Genomic DNA, 15522 nt, shown 5'->3' with positions numbered 1-15522 from the left:
GAGATTAGAGGAGGATTATCATTAATAGGAAGGGGAGCTATAGGGAGGCTAGGATGTGGGGGTAAGCTAAGAGGTCCTCCTCTGGGATGTAAATTGCAAGCTTTGCATAGCTGTGTATTATTCTCCCTCAATGAAAAGCAAAAGCTTGGACATAAGGTATTTCACTCCATTTGCCTTCCCTCTTACAAAAAAAGTCAAGCTGTAGGATAGTATTGTAATTTGTACTTCCCTCAGGTGGCCATTTTTCCCCATCAGAGAGAGAATATTGGGGCCAAACAGTAGTGCAGAAAATAAGAGCCACCTCTTTTTCAGGGTTTGTGGGTCAAATTGGTCCCAATGACTTAGGATGCATTTCAAGGATGCGATGTTGATCCCTGAGTGTTTCCCATCTGAAAGATAAAACCATCTGCAGTTTTAGTTTGTTTTATTTCTCCCCCTGCCCAAGAACCTGCAACGGTCCCTGGACCCTGCTGATCAGAATAGTTGTCCTCACCAATGCAGCAGCAGAAACACTAGCTTTTCCCCCAGACCACATGGAGGACCAATGAAGGTCAGATCTTTAGTGGCCCTTACTGATGCATTCTCAAAAATCTGCACCCTTGCCTGTCCACCCAGACCACATGGAGGTCTGGACCAAGAAAAATCGGATTTAACAACTCTTACCAACACATTCGCAAAAACCTGAACCTGTTAGGGTCCTAAGCATTCTCCCGTTAGTATTGGGACTTTACCCCTGTCCTATAAAGATGTTATGACCCAAAATGAAGGGGAGGGCAATTCCCTGAGGGAGGGAAGGGATCTTTAGGGTTGGAAGAGTGACATCTTTTGTCCTTGCTTATATGAACAGGAAGGATACAATTTCTGAGGCTCCCCATATCCTAGCTTCAGGAATAGTTTTGTTAGGCCTGCTACTCTGAGGAGGGATCCTAAAATTCCAGATAGTCCCTCTTACAATAGGGATTTGGGCAAAATTATGTCTTTCTGATTGGTGAGCCCAGGTGCCTAAAGAAGGTAACAAAGTCCTGGAGTTCATACTAGAGGTCATTCTTATAGGAGAAACTAGAAAAGCACCAGAGACAGGGAGTGATTTTTAGAAGCAGTAGTAACCTCAGAGAAGAGAAGCAAGAGGAAGTTTGTCTGGAAGGCATTAGGACCCAGGGGGCAAGCGTCAGGGTAGATAGAATAGACAGGTGAGTCTCGCTTGGGTGACATGCCTTTGAGAGTTCCACTCATGGCCGCAGGCTCAACCAACTTGTTGTCAGGACCCCAGAGCTGCATGGCTTTCCTCTCAGTCGACCCACAGGTCAGCCCAGAAGTACAGGAAAAGTGGAAGCTGGTTCTAGGCAAACCAACGCTCCCAACTCCAAAGAGTCAGGGGTTTTAGAGAGCCCTTTCCCAGAAAGCCTGACACCCATGTCTTAAGTCCAGCAGCCGCACTAGTCACTTTTAACTGGCCGACAGGTGCCCGGTATTTAGCCTCTGAATTCTAAGGTAAAATAGGACAGAATAGCAAGCAAAAGGGGTCTGTTGGTGCTCACCGCTCGGCAATAGTCAACGTCCCAGTGCTTGAAGATAGGTGAAAGTCTCACCACGTGATGATAGGTGAAAGTCCCCTTGTGGTCACCAAAATGTGTCCAGAATTGGTTGGTTCTTGGTCTCACCAACTTCAAGAATGAAGCCATGGACCCTTGCGGTGAACGTTACAGTTTTTAAAGATGGGATGTCTGGAGTTTGTTCCTTCAGACATTTAGATGTGTCTGGAGCTTCTTCCTTCTGGTGAGTTCATGGTCTTGCTGTCAGGAGTGAAGCTGCAGACCTTCACAGTGAGTGTTACAGCTCACAAAGGCAGCGTGGACCCAAAGAGTGAGCAGCAGGAAGATTTACTGCAAAGAGGGAAAGAACAAAGCTTCCACAGTGTGGAGCAGAACCCAAGTGGGTTGCTGCTGGCTAGCTTGGGCAGCCTGCTTTTATTCCTTTATCTGGCCCTACCCACATCCTGCTGATTAGACCATTTTACAGAGGGCTGATTGGTCCACTTTACAGAGAGCTGATTGAACCATTTTGACAAGGTGCTGACTGGTGCATTTACAATCCTCTAGCTAGAAATAAAAGTTCTCCAAGTCCCCATTAGCTTAGGTAGATACAGAGCACCAATTGATGTATTTACAAACCTTGAGCTAGACAGAGATTACTGATTGGTGTATTTACAAACCCTGAGCTAGACACAGAATGCTGATTGGTGCATTTACAATCCTTGAGCTAGACACAGTGCTAAACAGAAAAGTTCTCCAAGTCCCCACTATGTTAGCTAGATACAGAGTACCAACTGGTGTATTTACAAACCTTGAACTAGACACAGAGTACTTGATTGGTGTATTTACAAACCCTGAGCTAGACACAGAGTGCTGATTGGTGTGTTTATGATCCCTTAGCTAGGCATAAAAGTTCCCCAAGTCCCCACCAGACTCAGGAGCCCAGCTATCCTCACCCAGTGGATCCTGCACGGGGGCTGCAGGTGGAGCTGCCTACCAGTCCCGAGCTGCATCTGCTCTCCTCAGCCCTTGGGCGGTTGATGGGACCCGGTGACATGGGGCAAGGGGTTGCACCCCTTGGGGAGCCCACGGTGGAGTGGGGGCTCGGACATGGCGGGCTGCAAGTCCCCAGTCCTGCCCCATGGGGAGGCGGCTAAGGCCTGGCAAGAATTTGAGTGCACCTCCGGTGGGCCGCTACTGCTGGGAGACCCAGTGCAACCTCCGCAGCTGCTGGCCCGGGTGCTAAGTCCCTCACTGCCCTGGGCTGGCGGTGCCGGGGGACCGCTCCACGTGCGGGCCTCCAAGCCCCTGCCAGCACCTACTAGAACACGCACTTGCCCAAGAGCACGGTGCAGCCCCGGTTCCTGCAAGCACCTCTCCCTCCACACCTCCCTACAAGCAGAGGGAGGAAGCTCCGCCCTCAGCCAGCCCAGAGAGGGGCTCCCACTGTGCCATGATGGGCTGAAGGGGTCCTCAAGTGCCACCAGAGTTGACAATGAAGCCAAGGAGGCACTACGAGTGAGGGCTGCTAGCACATTGTCACCTCTCACTTCCATTTATGTTTTCACAGAGCAACAATTTACTAACTACCCGTTGCAAATAAAGCAGCATACTGGGGACAGAATATAAAATTATACACAGGTATAGGCCTCATTGCTAAACACCTCATGATTTAGTCAGAGAGAAATAATCACAATAAGATATGATAATTTCATAACTGAGGTAAATAAAGACTGCATGAAGGAATGAGGCCTAAATGCATTGCTTAGCGGGAGTCGGGGAATGCATCATTGAGGTGACATCCAAGCTGGGTCTTGAAAGACAATATAGTTTTATCAGGGAGAGAAGGAATTTGACATTCCAGGTGAAGACATACAGACATGGCGCTTTTTATGAGGATGACAATCTTCCTCAAAGCCTTCAGATACTCGTGTTAAAATAAACCGGAATCTAGTCTGTCATCTAGCTTGAATCTGAAGTTATTAGACTAAACACAATACAATCATCTCAATGATCGGTGCTGCCAACATTATAGCTGAAGAAAGTCCATTCCTCAGAAATGCTATACAAAAGTTTAAAGGGGGTGCCCATAGCATTAAACAACTAGGTCTCATTTCAAGCCCCAAGCACGAGTTGCCATTAGGGGGAAGCCTTCCTACTTTTAACATCTGGTAGCAGCAATTCTGGATGTAGGCCAAAAACACTGCTGTAAATCCAGTCTGGTCTAAGACACACCCCTGGTCGAAAAGTATTACTTCTTAAAGGAATAGATCCAATCCCACTTGCCAACACAAACTCCTGCACTCATCATCCTCACCATCTCTTGCCTCACCAGTTACTTTCCTGGTGACCAGATCAAATGGCCCCATGGGTGACCCTTGTGACCCTGGTGACCTTTACCTTTGTTCATTTCCATGGTTCTGTCAATAGCATCACACTGTATTGGGTTTCTGGTTTCCACCTGAAACCTCATCCTGCAATTTGGTACTATTGGACTATCCTTATTCTTCCACCTGCCAGTCTCAATACAGGTGATCAGTCCTCTCTGCCTTAAAGAGCTGTTCTTCCCTTTCATGAGCTAGTCTATACCTCTGAGCTGCTCCTAAAACCCATAATCTAACCCTCTAATCTGCCTGAGAAAGATGGAGCTTATTTAGGTTGTGTTTCCCAGAAACCCAACTTCAGTGTTCACCTCTGCAATTCTTGCCTTTCCTCAAGTCTCAGAAGAAGCAAATCTGTGTATCCTTTTCAAGGCTCATCCTTCTTTTTATTTGCACTCTTGGCTCCAGTGCCTGCTGTTCCTCTGAACCCTTGTTTCATCAGTTATCCCATCTCATTCCGGGATCTTGAGCCAATCTACTAATGGCTGCAGAATATACCCAAACAGTAAACTATTTGTAAATATCACCTCTTGGTGCTTTTGAATTCTCTCAAGACTATTCTTTTCATGAAGAATGAGGGCTTCAGATTTTGCTTGTCAAGTCTTTCTCAAAAACATTCCGGAACACAGCTAATTCCTTCTCATAGTTTCATTTTGCTTTCACTTTAACTTTCACTATCTTGGCATCTTTAAAAAACTTCAACTGCAAATAGACCACAAACAATTAAAAATTTCAAGTATTATACTATAAAAACAGTAACAAATTATCTTACACAGCTAGGTTCCACATTAATGCTCTGTCCAAATATGTTACATTTATTTGATGTTTAGTTTTGTTTCATTGAGTATAATCTCATTCACTGTATTTGTAGGACTCACTCAAATGTCAAACAAATGTCATTGGAAATAAAAATAACATTCACAAGAGTAGAGTATCCCATTCTTTATTAAAAGTTCTAGATATTTTTCGATATACATAAGATTAAGACTTTAGAAGACAAACAAAATCATCACTCTTGTTAACAGTAACAAGGTAAAGCTCATCTTTTGACTATTTGTAAATTTTGAATTTCTTCCTCAAGTTGCTCTTCTAGTTTTCTCTTATATTCATTTAGCTTCAGTTTTAAAGACTCACACTTGATAGGCTGGGGGTAAGCATCTGCAAACTGATTGTCAATAAGCTGAAACTTCTCAGCTATTAAAAAAAAACACGTCAAATTAGGACATAGAAGCATGGTCAGGTGTGTAAGAGAGGCCAGAGGTGCAATCTTGGTTCACTGCAAGCTCCTCCTCCCAGGTTCATGCCATTCACCTACCTCAGCCTCCTGAGTAACGAGGACTACAGGCGCCTGCCACCACGCCCACCTAATTTTTTGCACTTTTAGTAAAGACGGGATTTCACCATGTTAGCAGGATGGTCTCCATCTCCTACCTCGTGATCTGCCCGCCTGGGCCTCCCAAAGTGCTGGGATTACAGGCGTGAGCCACCGTGCCCCACCAGACCTCTTCAAGGCTGAGGCAGTAGAAGGGTGTGAATCCAGGAGGAGGTGCTTGCAATGAGCAGAGAGCCCTCCACTGCACTCCAGCCTGGGCCACAGAGTGAGACTCCATTACAGAAAAAAAAAAAAAAAGTGAAAGAAAGACTATACCTAGGGGAATGCCTGAGGGTCTGCAATTTACTTTGAAATATACAAGAAAGTAAGATGGATGAATGGATGAACAGATAAAAATGATGAAGCATATATAATGCAAATGTAATAGTGGAATCTACTTGTCAGGTATGTAAGTGTTGACCAGAATTGTGTCAACTTTTCTGTATGTTTGAAAGTGTTCATTGTAACATGTTGGAGGAAAAACAAACCCAAGAATACAGTTTGAAGTCTGAAAATACCTAAGTCTCTTCCCTACTCTCTAAGTGCTAAGGCAGAGAGCTCTTTATTGGACTTTGGTTAAAGCTGACTTCAGATTCGAAACAATAACTTTAAAAGAATCAAAGATCATGTACTTCAATGCCTCCACTTTACAGATAAAGAACAAATCCCAAGATAGCTCAATAATTGACTAAATAACAGCATAGCCAGGACTAAAGTGAGATCTACTGACTCTTCCATTAATTAGTCCAGCAGCCCTCAAACCAACTATGCATCAAAATCAACCACAAAGAATCCAGGGTCCAATCTCAACCATGTATAACACCCATCAAAAAAGTATGTACAATGGGAAAAAGACTGGCAGAAGTAGATTATCACATTGATAGTGTTTGTCCCTGGTAGGCAAAACTTTAGACATAGTTTTTCATCAACTTCTCTGTATTTTCCAAAAGCTGTACAACATAGGTCTCTCCAGCCACATGGGGTCATTGACACTGGAAAGGTGACCAGTTTGAATTGAGATATACTTTAAATGTAAAACACACACACACACACACACAAACATTTCAAAACTCAGTGCAAAATATAAACGCAAAGTATCTCATTAGTGTATTTTATGTTGAATACCTGTTGAAACAATATTTTGGATATATTGGTTTAAATATGTTATTAAAACAAATTTCACCAGTTTCTTCCTATTGTTCTCAATGTAGCTACTGGGAAACTTAACATTATGTATGTGGCTCACGTATTGGACAACACTGCTTGTTAGTTAGCAAGTAATGTGTTTCTAATGGAATTAAATTTATACTTAATTAAAGGCATAGTCATAGAATACATTGTACAAATTACAAACTTATCTTCTTACAACTTATTCTCACTATTTAAGAGTAAAGACAGCCAAGAGTTCCATTAAGCACATCATTTTAAATGGCTACTCCCCATCTCTACTGAGCACAAAACTGAAGGTCAGGATGATAATGCAGACTGGCGTAAAGAACCAAAAGCTCTAGATCATGGATGGGAGAATTTGGACTCCACTCTCTGTTCTGATGCAGACTGAATATTTCCATGTTGCTCCACTTCTGATGACCTCAATTTCCTCAACTATAAAATGAAGCAATAAGCCAATAACTTCTCTAGTGCTTTGCAAAGCAAATAGTCTGCAGTCTTCTAACTTCGTAACTGTAAAGTTAAGACAAACCATGAGGAAGAACCTCTGAATTAAGAGAGGTGAAAGTCAACAGACAGAAAGATTATGGTCCTTTGAATAACTCTATGCATTGACCAGCGGAGCCCTGGCATTCATGAAGCCAGGCGATGACACTGGGAAGCACTTCCTGGCCCCCCAAGATGATTCTAGAAAAAGTGAATTCCCTTGTTACCTGTAAGTTGCATCCCTCCAGTTCAAGGAACCACCACACAATCTGGTAAATCCAGTATCCTCCTTCATTCCAAATGAAAACAGCAGAACTGAAATTAAGAATGGAGGCTATAATTGCCTAGAGTATCTTACAACTCTCTTTAGCTCCATAATATTCTGTCAATTCTTTAAAAAAAAATGCATAAGGAAACCGAAGAAACACAATGCATACAGGTTTGTTTCAGAGCTTGCAGCCACTCTGAGTTTAGTCACTGTTTACACAATATTACTTTTATGACGTTATCATTCTACGCATCATATGCCTTTTTTTTTCTTTTCTTTTAGAGACAGTCTTGCTTTGCCACAAAGGCTGAAGTGCAGTGGAGTAATCACAGCTCACTGAAGCCTCAAAATTCTGTCCTCCAGCAATCCTCCCACTTCAGCCTCGCAAGCAGCTGGGAGTAGGGGCATGTACCATGACCCACCACGTGAAGCCAATTTTAGTTTTTGTAGAGATAGGGTCTTGCTATGTTGCCCAGTCTGGTCTAAACTGATGATCTCAAGTGATCCTACTAGCTGGGTCTCACAAAGTGCTGGGATCACAAGCATGAGCCACTGTGCCCAGTCATAGCTTCTAAGAATAAATGTGAGGAAATGCCTTCCCAAGCATGCTACAAAACATGGAGGGAATAAGGATAAATATTTATCAATCTAACTACATGAAAATTGAAAATCTACAAATGACATAAGGTAAAAAAACAAAAACAAAAACAAAAAAAACCCCTGCAATAATATGGGGGTATAACTGTTACAGGAGTTATTAAGAAATTATTATAAGCAGACAGAGAGACAAAGGGGTCCTTGGAAAATTTTTGTCTCTTTTAAAGCAACTCCAGAAGCAGTTCCTGACTAGAAGAAATGCCCTGGCTTTTAGAGTCGGGTTGGCAAACTTTGATACACAAATGCCTGCCATTAGAAACTGGGTACACCAAAACATTGTAATTCCTGCCCTCTTCTCCTTGACCTTGCCACTCACATGTTCCTGGCCATATGGCTGCTCCCAAATATCCCAATGTGTGCAGAACATCATGGTGCCCTTCATCTACATAGTAAAACCTAGGGTGTAGAGCCAGTTTTTTCAGGGGCTATGTGAGTGACTGCCTAGTCAAACCAATCCCCGGAGCCCAAGAAAATCAGACATCACCTCCTCCAGCCTCTTCACATAACTTTGGTGCAATGGCCGGGAATGCAAGGTACAGTCTTTGTCAGAGTGACAACTGTGGAAGCAAGCTTAAAACCTGCCTCTCACTGTGACAGCTCTATATTAAAATAAATCAAACAAATCAATGGGCATCCATCAGCCTAATACAGACAGTTAGTGCTGGCTGCCATACTAAAACATGGATGTGAGGACAAACATGGAGAACCCCCTGTTACACACGGATATTGAATTTCTGGCCAGGGCACACCCTGGCATGATTCAAAGGTCTCTGGCCCGGACACAGCATCCAACAGCCCATTCCAGGAGTTTGCAGAGAATTTTTAACTATCCTCTTGCAAAACTATTTTTCTCTAGCTGCAGCTTCTTACACTTTCTCTGTATGAAACATGTACAGATTTTTATAGTCTAGGAACAGAGTTTTCCTGTTTCCCCTGGGGTGAAGCTACTTGCTAGCACTTCTCTGTTGAGGACATAGCATCTCTAAGCCAACATTGCCACCCAGTGCTAATGGAAATCTTCTTCGAGGCACGCTTTGTTCCTTTTTCACAGCAACACCACAGCTTTCTTTCACAGGGTTAGAAATCAGGCTCCAGGTCTCTAGCAGTTTCTTTTAGAAGTTTCTGGCTTTAGCAATTAGGAGTAGGATATTTTCTGTAGCCAAATTTTAGTCTCGATAGTGTCCCACTGGTAGGGAAATGGCCATTCCATTCCCATATTCCTTTCAGGCACCTATTCTGTCTCCTAGTAAGACAGTATGTAATTAGTGAGGAGACTTAAGTCCAGAAGTTAATGGGAACCATTCGTCTATGGATAAATGCTTTAGCCTGGGCCATAATAGCAGGATATAGAGTTCCATCTAGCACACTTCTCACTTAAGGTAACCTTGACAAATTACGTGTTTTTTTTCCTGAAATCCATTTCTTAAAAAAGGCACACAGGCAACACATGTCTAGGGGATCAAAGGGAAATAAAAGAAGATTAAGAATGCTTGCAGGAAGCATAAATAAGACCCCAAATTTAGTTTCTCTGGTGCCATGGCTTGGAGTGCATTAACATGTACTCACTATTCATTTTTTTGTTTTGTTTTTTAATAGAATCTTGCTCTGTCACCCATGTTGAAGTGCAGTGGTGTGATCTCAGCTCATTGCAACTTCTGCCTCTTGGGTTCAAGTGATTCTTCGGTGTCAGCCTCCCGAGTAGCTGGTATTACAGACGCACACCCCAACGCCCGGCTAATTTTTGTATTTTAGTGAAGATGAGGTTTCACCATTTTGGGCATGCTGCTCTTGAACTCCTGACCTTGTTCCCTACCTGCCACGTCCTCCAAAACTGCTGGGATTACAGGTGTGAGCCACCGCAACTGGCCAACTGTATTTTAAAGCACTTAGGTTCCATTGACTCTGAAACTGTGAAGAAGTGTCTTGTTTTCTTTTGCTCAGGAGTATGGCCTTCTTACTAGATCTTTGCAAGTGTTGCAAAATAATTCAGCCCATTTAGCAGTCATATTAGGCAGGTCCAAAGAAAAAAATTTCCCAAAATTAGAGAAGCAAGTTTCAGGGAAACTATCTGAGAATTCCCTTATCTGTGGCCCCTGTGATTTTCCTTCTCATCGCAGGGCCTTCCTCAAGTAACAGGAGACTTATTTAAATTTTCTGATGATCCTGATAGATAAATAAAAGCTTTCCAAAATTTAATTCAGGTATTTGATCTCTTATGAAGGACTGTTATGCTGCTCCTAAGCCAAACCCTCACTCCAGCTAAAACAGGCAGCTCTGCAAGCAAAAGAAAGTTTTGGAGATGAGCAATCAGTCCCCTGTAGTAGGTTAAAAGGGAAAAGAGAAAATAGGAAAATAAGGAAGGCAAAGAAATAGGGGAAACACCATCCTTATAGGAAAAGAGGCAATACCTCTTGACAGCCCTAATAGGAACCGCTTCCTTTCGTGTTTTCCTTCTTTTGTGGTTTAATGTGTCTTCTATCACTTTGTTAATGTTCATCCAACCTGGGAAAAGTTAATTTTCAAAACCTAAAATGCTTGGCTTAGAGTTGATCTAGGGGAAAGGAAACCCAGAAGCCTGATATGCCAGCAAAAAGGTAAAACATTTTTTCCAGCTGGGCTTTTGGCTTCTGTCTCCCTGCGCAAACCAGTAAAAGGAAACATAAGGATTATTGTTTATATTATCTGTAAATTTATATATAATAACAAAGGATTTGTGAGGTCAGTGTTAAGTTGTAGACTATTGGTTGGCTTTATATGTGTTTCGGTATGATTCTGTCAACGAAAGGGTACGTGAAGTCAGACTGCAGGCCCAGGACCCCATAAGCCTGTGGTTCAAGCCAGCCCAACTAAATGGCCAGCAACAAACTGGGCTACAGCCCTCCATCTTGTGTCTTGTCCTTGGGAACATAACCTGTAACCATGTGGCAATATTTTGTTTTAGCCTCTGCCATTTTACAAGGGTGGATGTATTCTTCCGCTAAGTCAGTTCCTGGATGAGGGCCACAAAATCGGATAAGCCAGTTTGTCAATCTGGCTGGTGTCAGCTAATCCATCAATGCCAGAGTTTACAAAATATCTTAAGCACTGATCTTGAGAGCAGGTTACATATGGTCAAAATCTTGCAGCCTCCAGCTGCCTGACAGCTAAACCCTGGTATCTAATCTTGTGGCTATCTTCTTGGTCTAAACCCCAGGCAATAACGAAGTATATATTGGGAAGCAGCTGTTATCATCTTTGTTTTAGACTGTAGACTGTGTATCAGGTTCCTTCTAAAATTGGTCGAGCCTAAACCCAGTTATGGGCAAGGACAGCATGGGGGCAGGAAACAAAATTGAGTTGTTTGGGTCAATTCTCTTTCACTGTCTCTGTGACAATTTTGCAATGACAGTTTCAAAACCTGTCTATCATTTTTATAAAAATACCTTGCAAACTCACGGTTAAATAATAACCTAATTAAGGTTTGTTGGTTTCATCTGCGAGATTACTTTTTCTAAAGGTCAAAAGCTGAAAATCTTAAGAGCTTGGCCTGGCTAAGGTCAAGTAACAAGGAATTTTTAAGAAATTTTCTGAAAAAGTTTTCAGCTCCAATAAAAGTGGGTATTTAAGTTATAGATACATTAAAACTTTTTCTGGAAAAAAAGGCTCTTCTCTGCTCAGTCAACTGAACTATTTTTGTTTGTTTTTTGTCTAACCACTCTCAATGCAGGCATTAGAGGCCCTAAGGTAACTTACGATAGCATGGGATTCCTGGGGGAAAACAGAGTAGATGCCACAGACCTCATATTGGAAAACACACACACACACACACACACACACACACACACACGCACACACCCCAAATCACCATTTTCCTGATGAATCCTCCATAATTAAAAGGAGAAGTTTCCTCTCAAAATCAAAGGCTCTGTTCTGTTATGTATGGTGTTACCACTATTTTGGGTCTTGGGGATATCAAATTATTTCACATTATGAGAGAGCTTTGATGTGTAATTACTAAGTAGAAAATACACTGTATGGATTGGTTAATCATATCAGAAAAGCATGCTCTTGGCCACTTAATATATGTGGAAACATCCTCATCTCCCCGACTAAGAAACAAGGGTCCCATGGGTGATGGGTTAATTGCCTTCAGCTCTGTCTGCTCATTAGGCCCCAAAAAGGCATGCTACTGGCCCTGTTCTTCCAAGGGCTCCAAACTGAAGCCAGTAATCCAAATTTAAAACCTGGCAAATGAAAAATCTTGGATAAATCTTCTCTTTGTTTTACTATCTATGTGTTGTGTGTAATGTCTATTTTAAAAAGCTCTAATTAACTGCCTTAAAGAAAAATAAGCACTTAAGTGAAAGGTTTTTTAGTTCATGTGACTTTAAGAAAGAAAGTCCTAAGAATTATTGGCAAAATGCAAGTGTGTTCAAAATGCAAATAGGAGGTCTAAATCATACAACTTAGATATCAGGTTTCAAAATTTTCCAAGGTGATACGCTGCCTGTTTGACAGAGAGGTAAGGCCTGGGACACGTGGAGCTAGATGCTGGAAAATCAAACTTTATCTGCACTTCTGTCTGCATCTTCTATGATCCACACCTGGTATACAACTAAAATCACTTACTAGCCAGGGTTTTCACCAAAAATGAAAGTTGCTAAACATCAACAGTGAACGTTAACCAAACTCAAGCGGGTATTGTATGGTCTTTTCATAAACTGAGCATTGAAATAAAAGCCAAGACATCAAGGAAGTCTTAAGAAACTAATCTGCCCTTTAGAAAAATAATTATAAAAAGCTTGTAAATATTTCTTCTTATGGTCAAATTGGTTGAGATTAAAGGAAATGATCTCTAAGGTTTTATTTAAACAAATTGGGGTTAACATTAACAAACTAATGCAAGGGTAAAATTTGGCTTTGGAAAGGATTTTCATGTAATAGCAATGGCTAATGAAAAGTTTTTGCCTTTTGAGCCATCACTTCGGCAAAACAAATAATTTGTGGCAATCTGGAATTCTATTTCATAAATCAAGTGTTCTAAACCTCTTAACATTTAAGACATCCCAAAAGGAAGCTTCAAGTTTCAAAGTTGTCCTTCCTAATGCCTAGATTTTTGGATGGTTTAGAGGGCCTCTGAAACACTCAGAAAAAGAGGTATACAGGACGAATTTATTCACATGAGCTTGCCAAAATGATATCCAATCTTAAATTATATTTTAGTGAATAATACTAACATATGTTCCAAAATTGTATGGAAATTCTAAAATTCCAATGTCTAAGTATACGCTGTCAATCATAATTAAGGGTACAGTTATTGTAAACCACGCAGATAAACAAACTTCTTTGTCAGTCATGTTTTTAACTGTTAACTATCCTGGAAGCTTTTTCATTCACAGACAATGGTTTTCTTGCTTTGTTCCTTCTAAAAAGATGGTTTATAATTGTGCTATTTTAAGGACTTTAATAGGTATTCTCAAATGCAGGTTTTTAATAACTTTGAAGATTGTAACATTGGAACAGGGAAAGAATGTACAGACCTCATAAAGAACTGATATATTTACAAATATCAAGCAAAAGAAGAGTTAACTAATTGGGTGGCACTCAGAAAGTTAAAGCCATCTTTTTAACTTTGGTTTGGAATACTGATGGTCCTTGTTTTTGTTTTGTTTTGTTTTTTCAGAGTCAAGAAAACTTATTTTAAACTATTTATGGCCTTTAAAAGTTGAGCAATATATTCTCCTGTAATCAAAATTTGGAGCATGTTTGTTGTAAACTGTGAGTACTCTTAACTTATGGCAAGATAAGAATCCATTTACTTTGTCCACTGAACAGAATTGGAAAAACCGGTTATTTTACCGTGAATTGACTAAAATAATGTGTTTCCCTTTGAGGAATCAAGGTTGACATGCAGAACCAATAAAACCTCCTTGGGGAGAACTGGCTTCATACCTTGTCTACACAGTCCCTGCACAGGGTTCCTAACCTGTGGTCAGTAAATAATGTCCCTTTCAAAAAGGTCTGGGAGTTTCAACTTTATTTGGGACCTCAAGAGGAGAGGACCAGCCAGCTCACAGGTATTTGAGGATACAAACCACTGTTGGGCACAGTTTTAAAGGTCTGATCTAACGTTATTTGTGGAACAGAGTTTCATCAAAGTTAACCCAAAAAGGCCTATGTAAAAATAATCATTCTTGCTGCACGTTATGCAAGTAATCAGTCCAAGTATAAGTATAAAGTTCATTCTATGAACAGCACACACAGTCCTGTCACAACTTTTTTTTTTTTTTTTTAACCAAAAATGAGGCCTGCAGAGAGAAATTGTGCTCTAAAGCTTATAATACATTTATCATTAACTCCTAGCACTGAGAGGCAAAGCCAGCTGAGCTTCTGGGTTTGGTGGGGACTAGGAGAACTTTTGTGTGTGGCTAAAGAATTGCAAATGAACCAATCAGTGCTCTGTGTCTAGCTAAAGATTGTAAACACACCAACCAGCACTCTGTAAAATGGACCAATCAGTGCTCTCTAAAATGGGCCAATCAGCAGGATGTGGGTGGGGCCAAATAAGGGAATAAAAGCTGGCCACCCAAGTCATCAGTGGCAACCCACTGGGGTCCCTTTCCTAGCTTTGGAAGTTTTGTTCTCTCACCCTTCACAGTAAATCTTGCTGCTGCTCACTGTTTGGGTATGCACTAGCTTCAGGAGTTTTAACACTCAACACAAGGATCTGCAGCTTCATTCCTGAAGTCAGTGAGACCAGGAACTTACCAGGAGGAACACACAACTCTAGATATGCCACCTTTAAGAGCTGTAACACTCATTGCAAAGGTCTGCACTTTCACTCCTGAAGTTAGCAAGACAATGAACCCACCGGAAAGAAGAAACTCTGGACACATCTGAAGGAACAAACTCCAGACACACCATCTTTGAGAACTCTTAACACTCACCGTGAGAGCCTGAGGCTTCATTCCTGAAGTCAGCAAGACCAATAACCCACTGGAAGGAATAAATTCTGAACACAGTACCATTAATTGTCTTTTAAGCTTTTTGTCTACCTTTTAGACTAACCATGCTTATTCCTGTGAATCAAGTGGTAATCTCTTGCAGCTTGGTAAAAACAAAAAGGGATGGGTAATTATCTGGATCAATATACTAGTTCTAGGGAGTTATCCTGCAAATTCTTCCAGGTATAAAATTGAATAGGGTGCCCATAACTTTGTTGGGGAAAATCAAATAAAGGAACTTCATAGACTTCCAAAAGGAAATTCTATATCTTGGACTAACACCTCTAGTAAAACACAGGAAAATCTACAGGTACTTAAATATCAAATCAAAATTATTTAGAGGCTCAGGAAAAATGCAGCCTTCAGCCCCGGGTGACTACAATCTCTCTTTAATGAATTGCCGTCTACTTTATAAAATCAGTTAATCCCTGTATTAAACTCTCTCTTGCTTATACGTCTTGCATTAATATTTGAACCCTGAATACTCAACAGTATAACTCAAACTGTTTATCTCTTCCATAGAAGGCATCAAACTCCATATGGTGCTGCAAACTGAACCATGCATGGACACACTGTTCTTCTGAAGACCCTTAGATCAACCGCAGGAGGAGCCCTAGCTGCTGTTCCCCATTCGATGCCCCTTTTCAGCAGGAAGTAGCCAGAAAGAGTCATC

At 41.4% G+C, this 15522-nt stretch overlaps 1 pseudogene; it reads right to left on the bottom strand.

The window, feature by feature from the left end:
• The window catches only part of LOC126947214 (centriole and centriolar satellite protein OFD1-like), a 119560-nt pseudogene that overhangs the window by 27790 nt on the left and 76248 nt on the right, over positions 1-15522 (bottom strand).

Source organism: Macaca thibetana, chromosome Y, assembly GCF_024542745.1.
Source record: "Macaca thibetana thibetana isolate TM-01 chromosome Y, ASM2454274v1, whole genome shotgun sequence".
Lineage (NCBI taxonomy): Eukaryota > Metazoa > Chordata > Mammalia > Primates > Cercopithecidae > Macaca > Macaca thibetana.
This window is presented reverse-complemented; position numbering and strand designations above follow the sequence as displayed.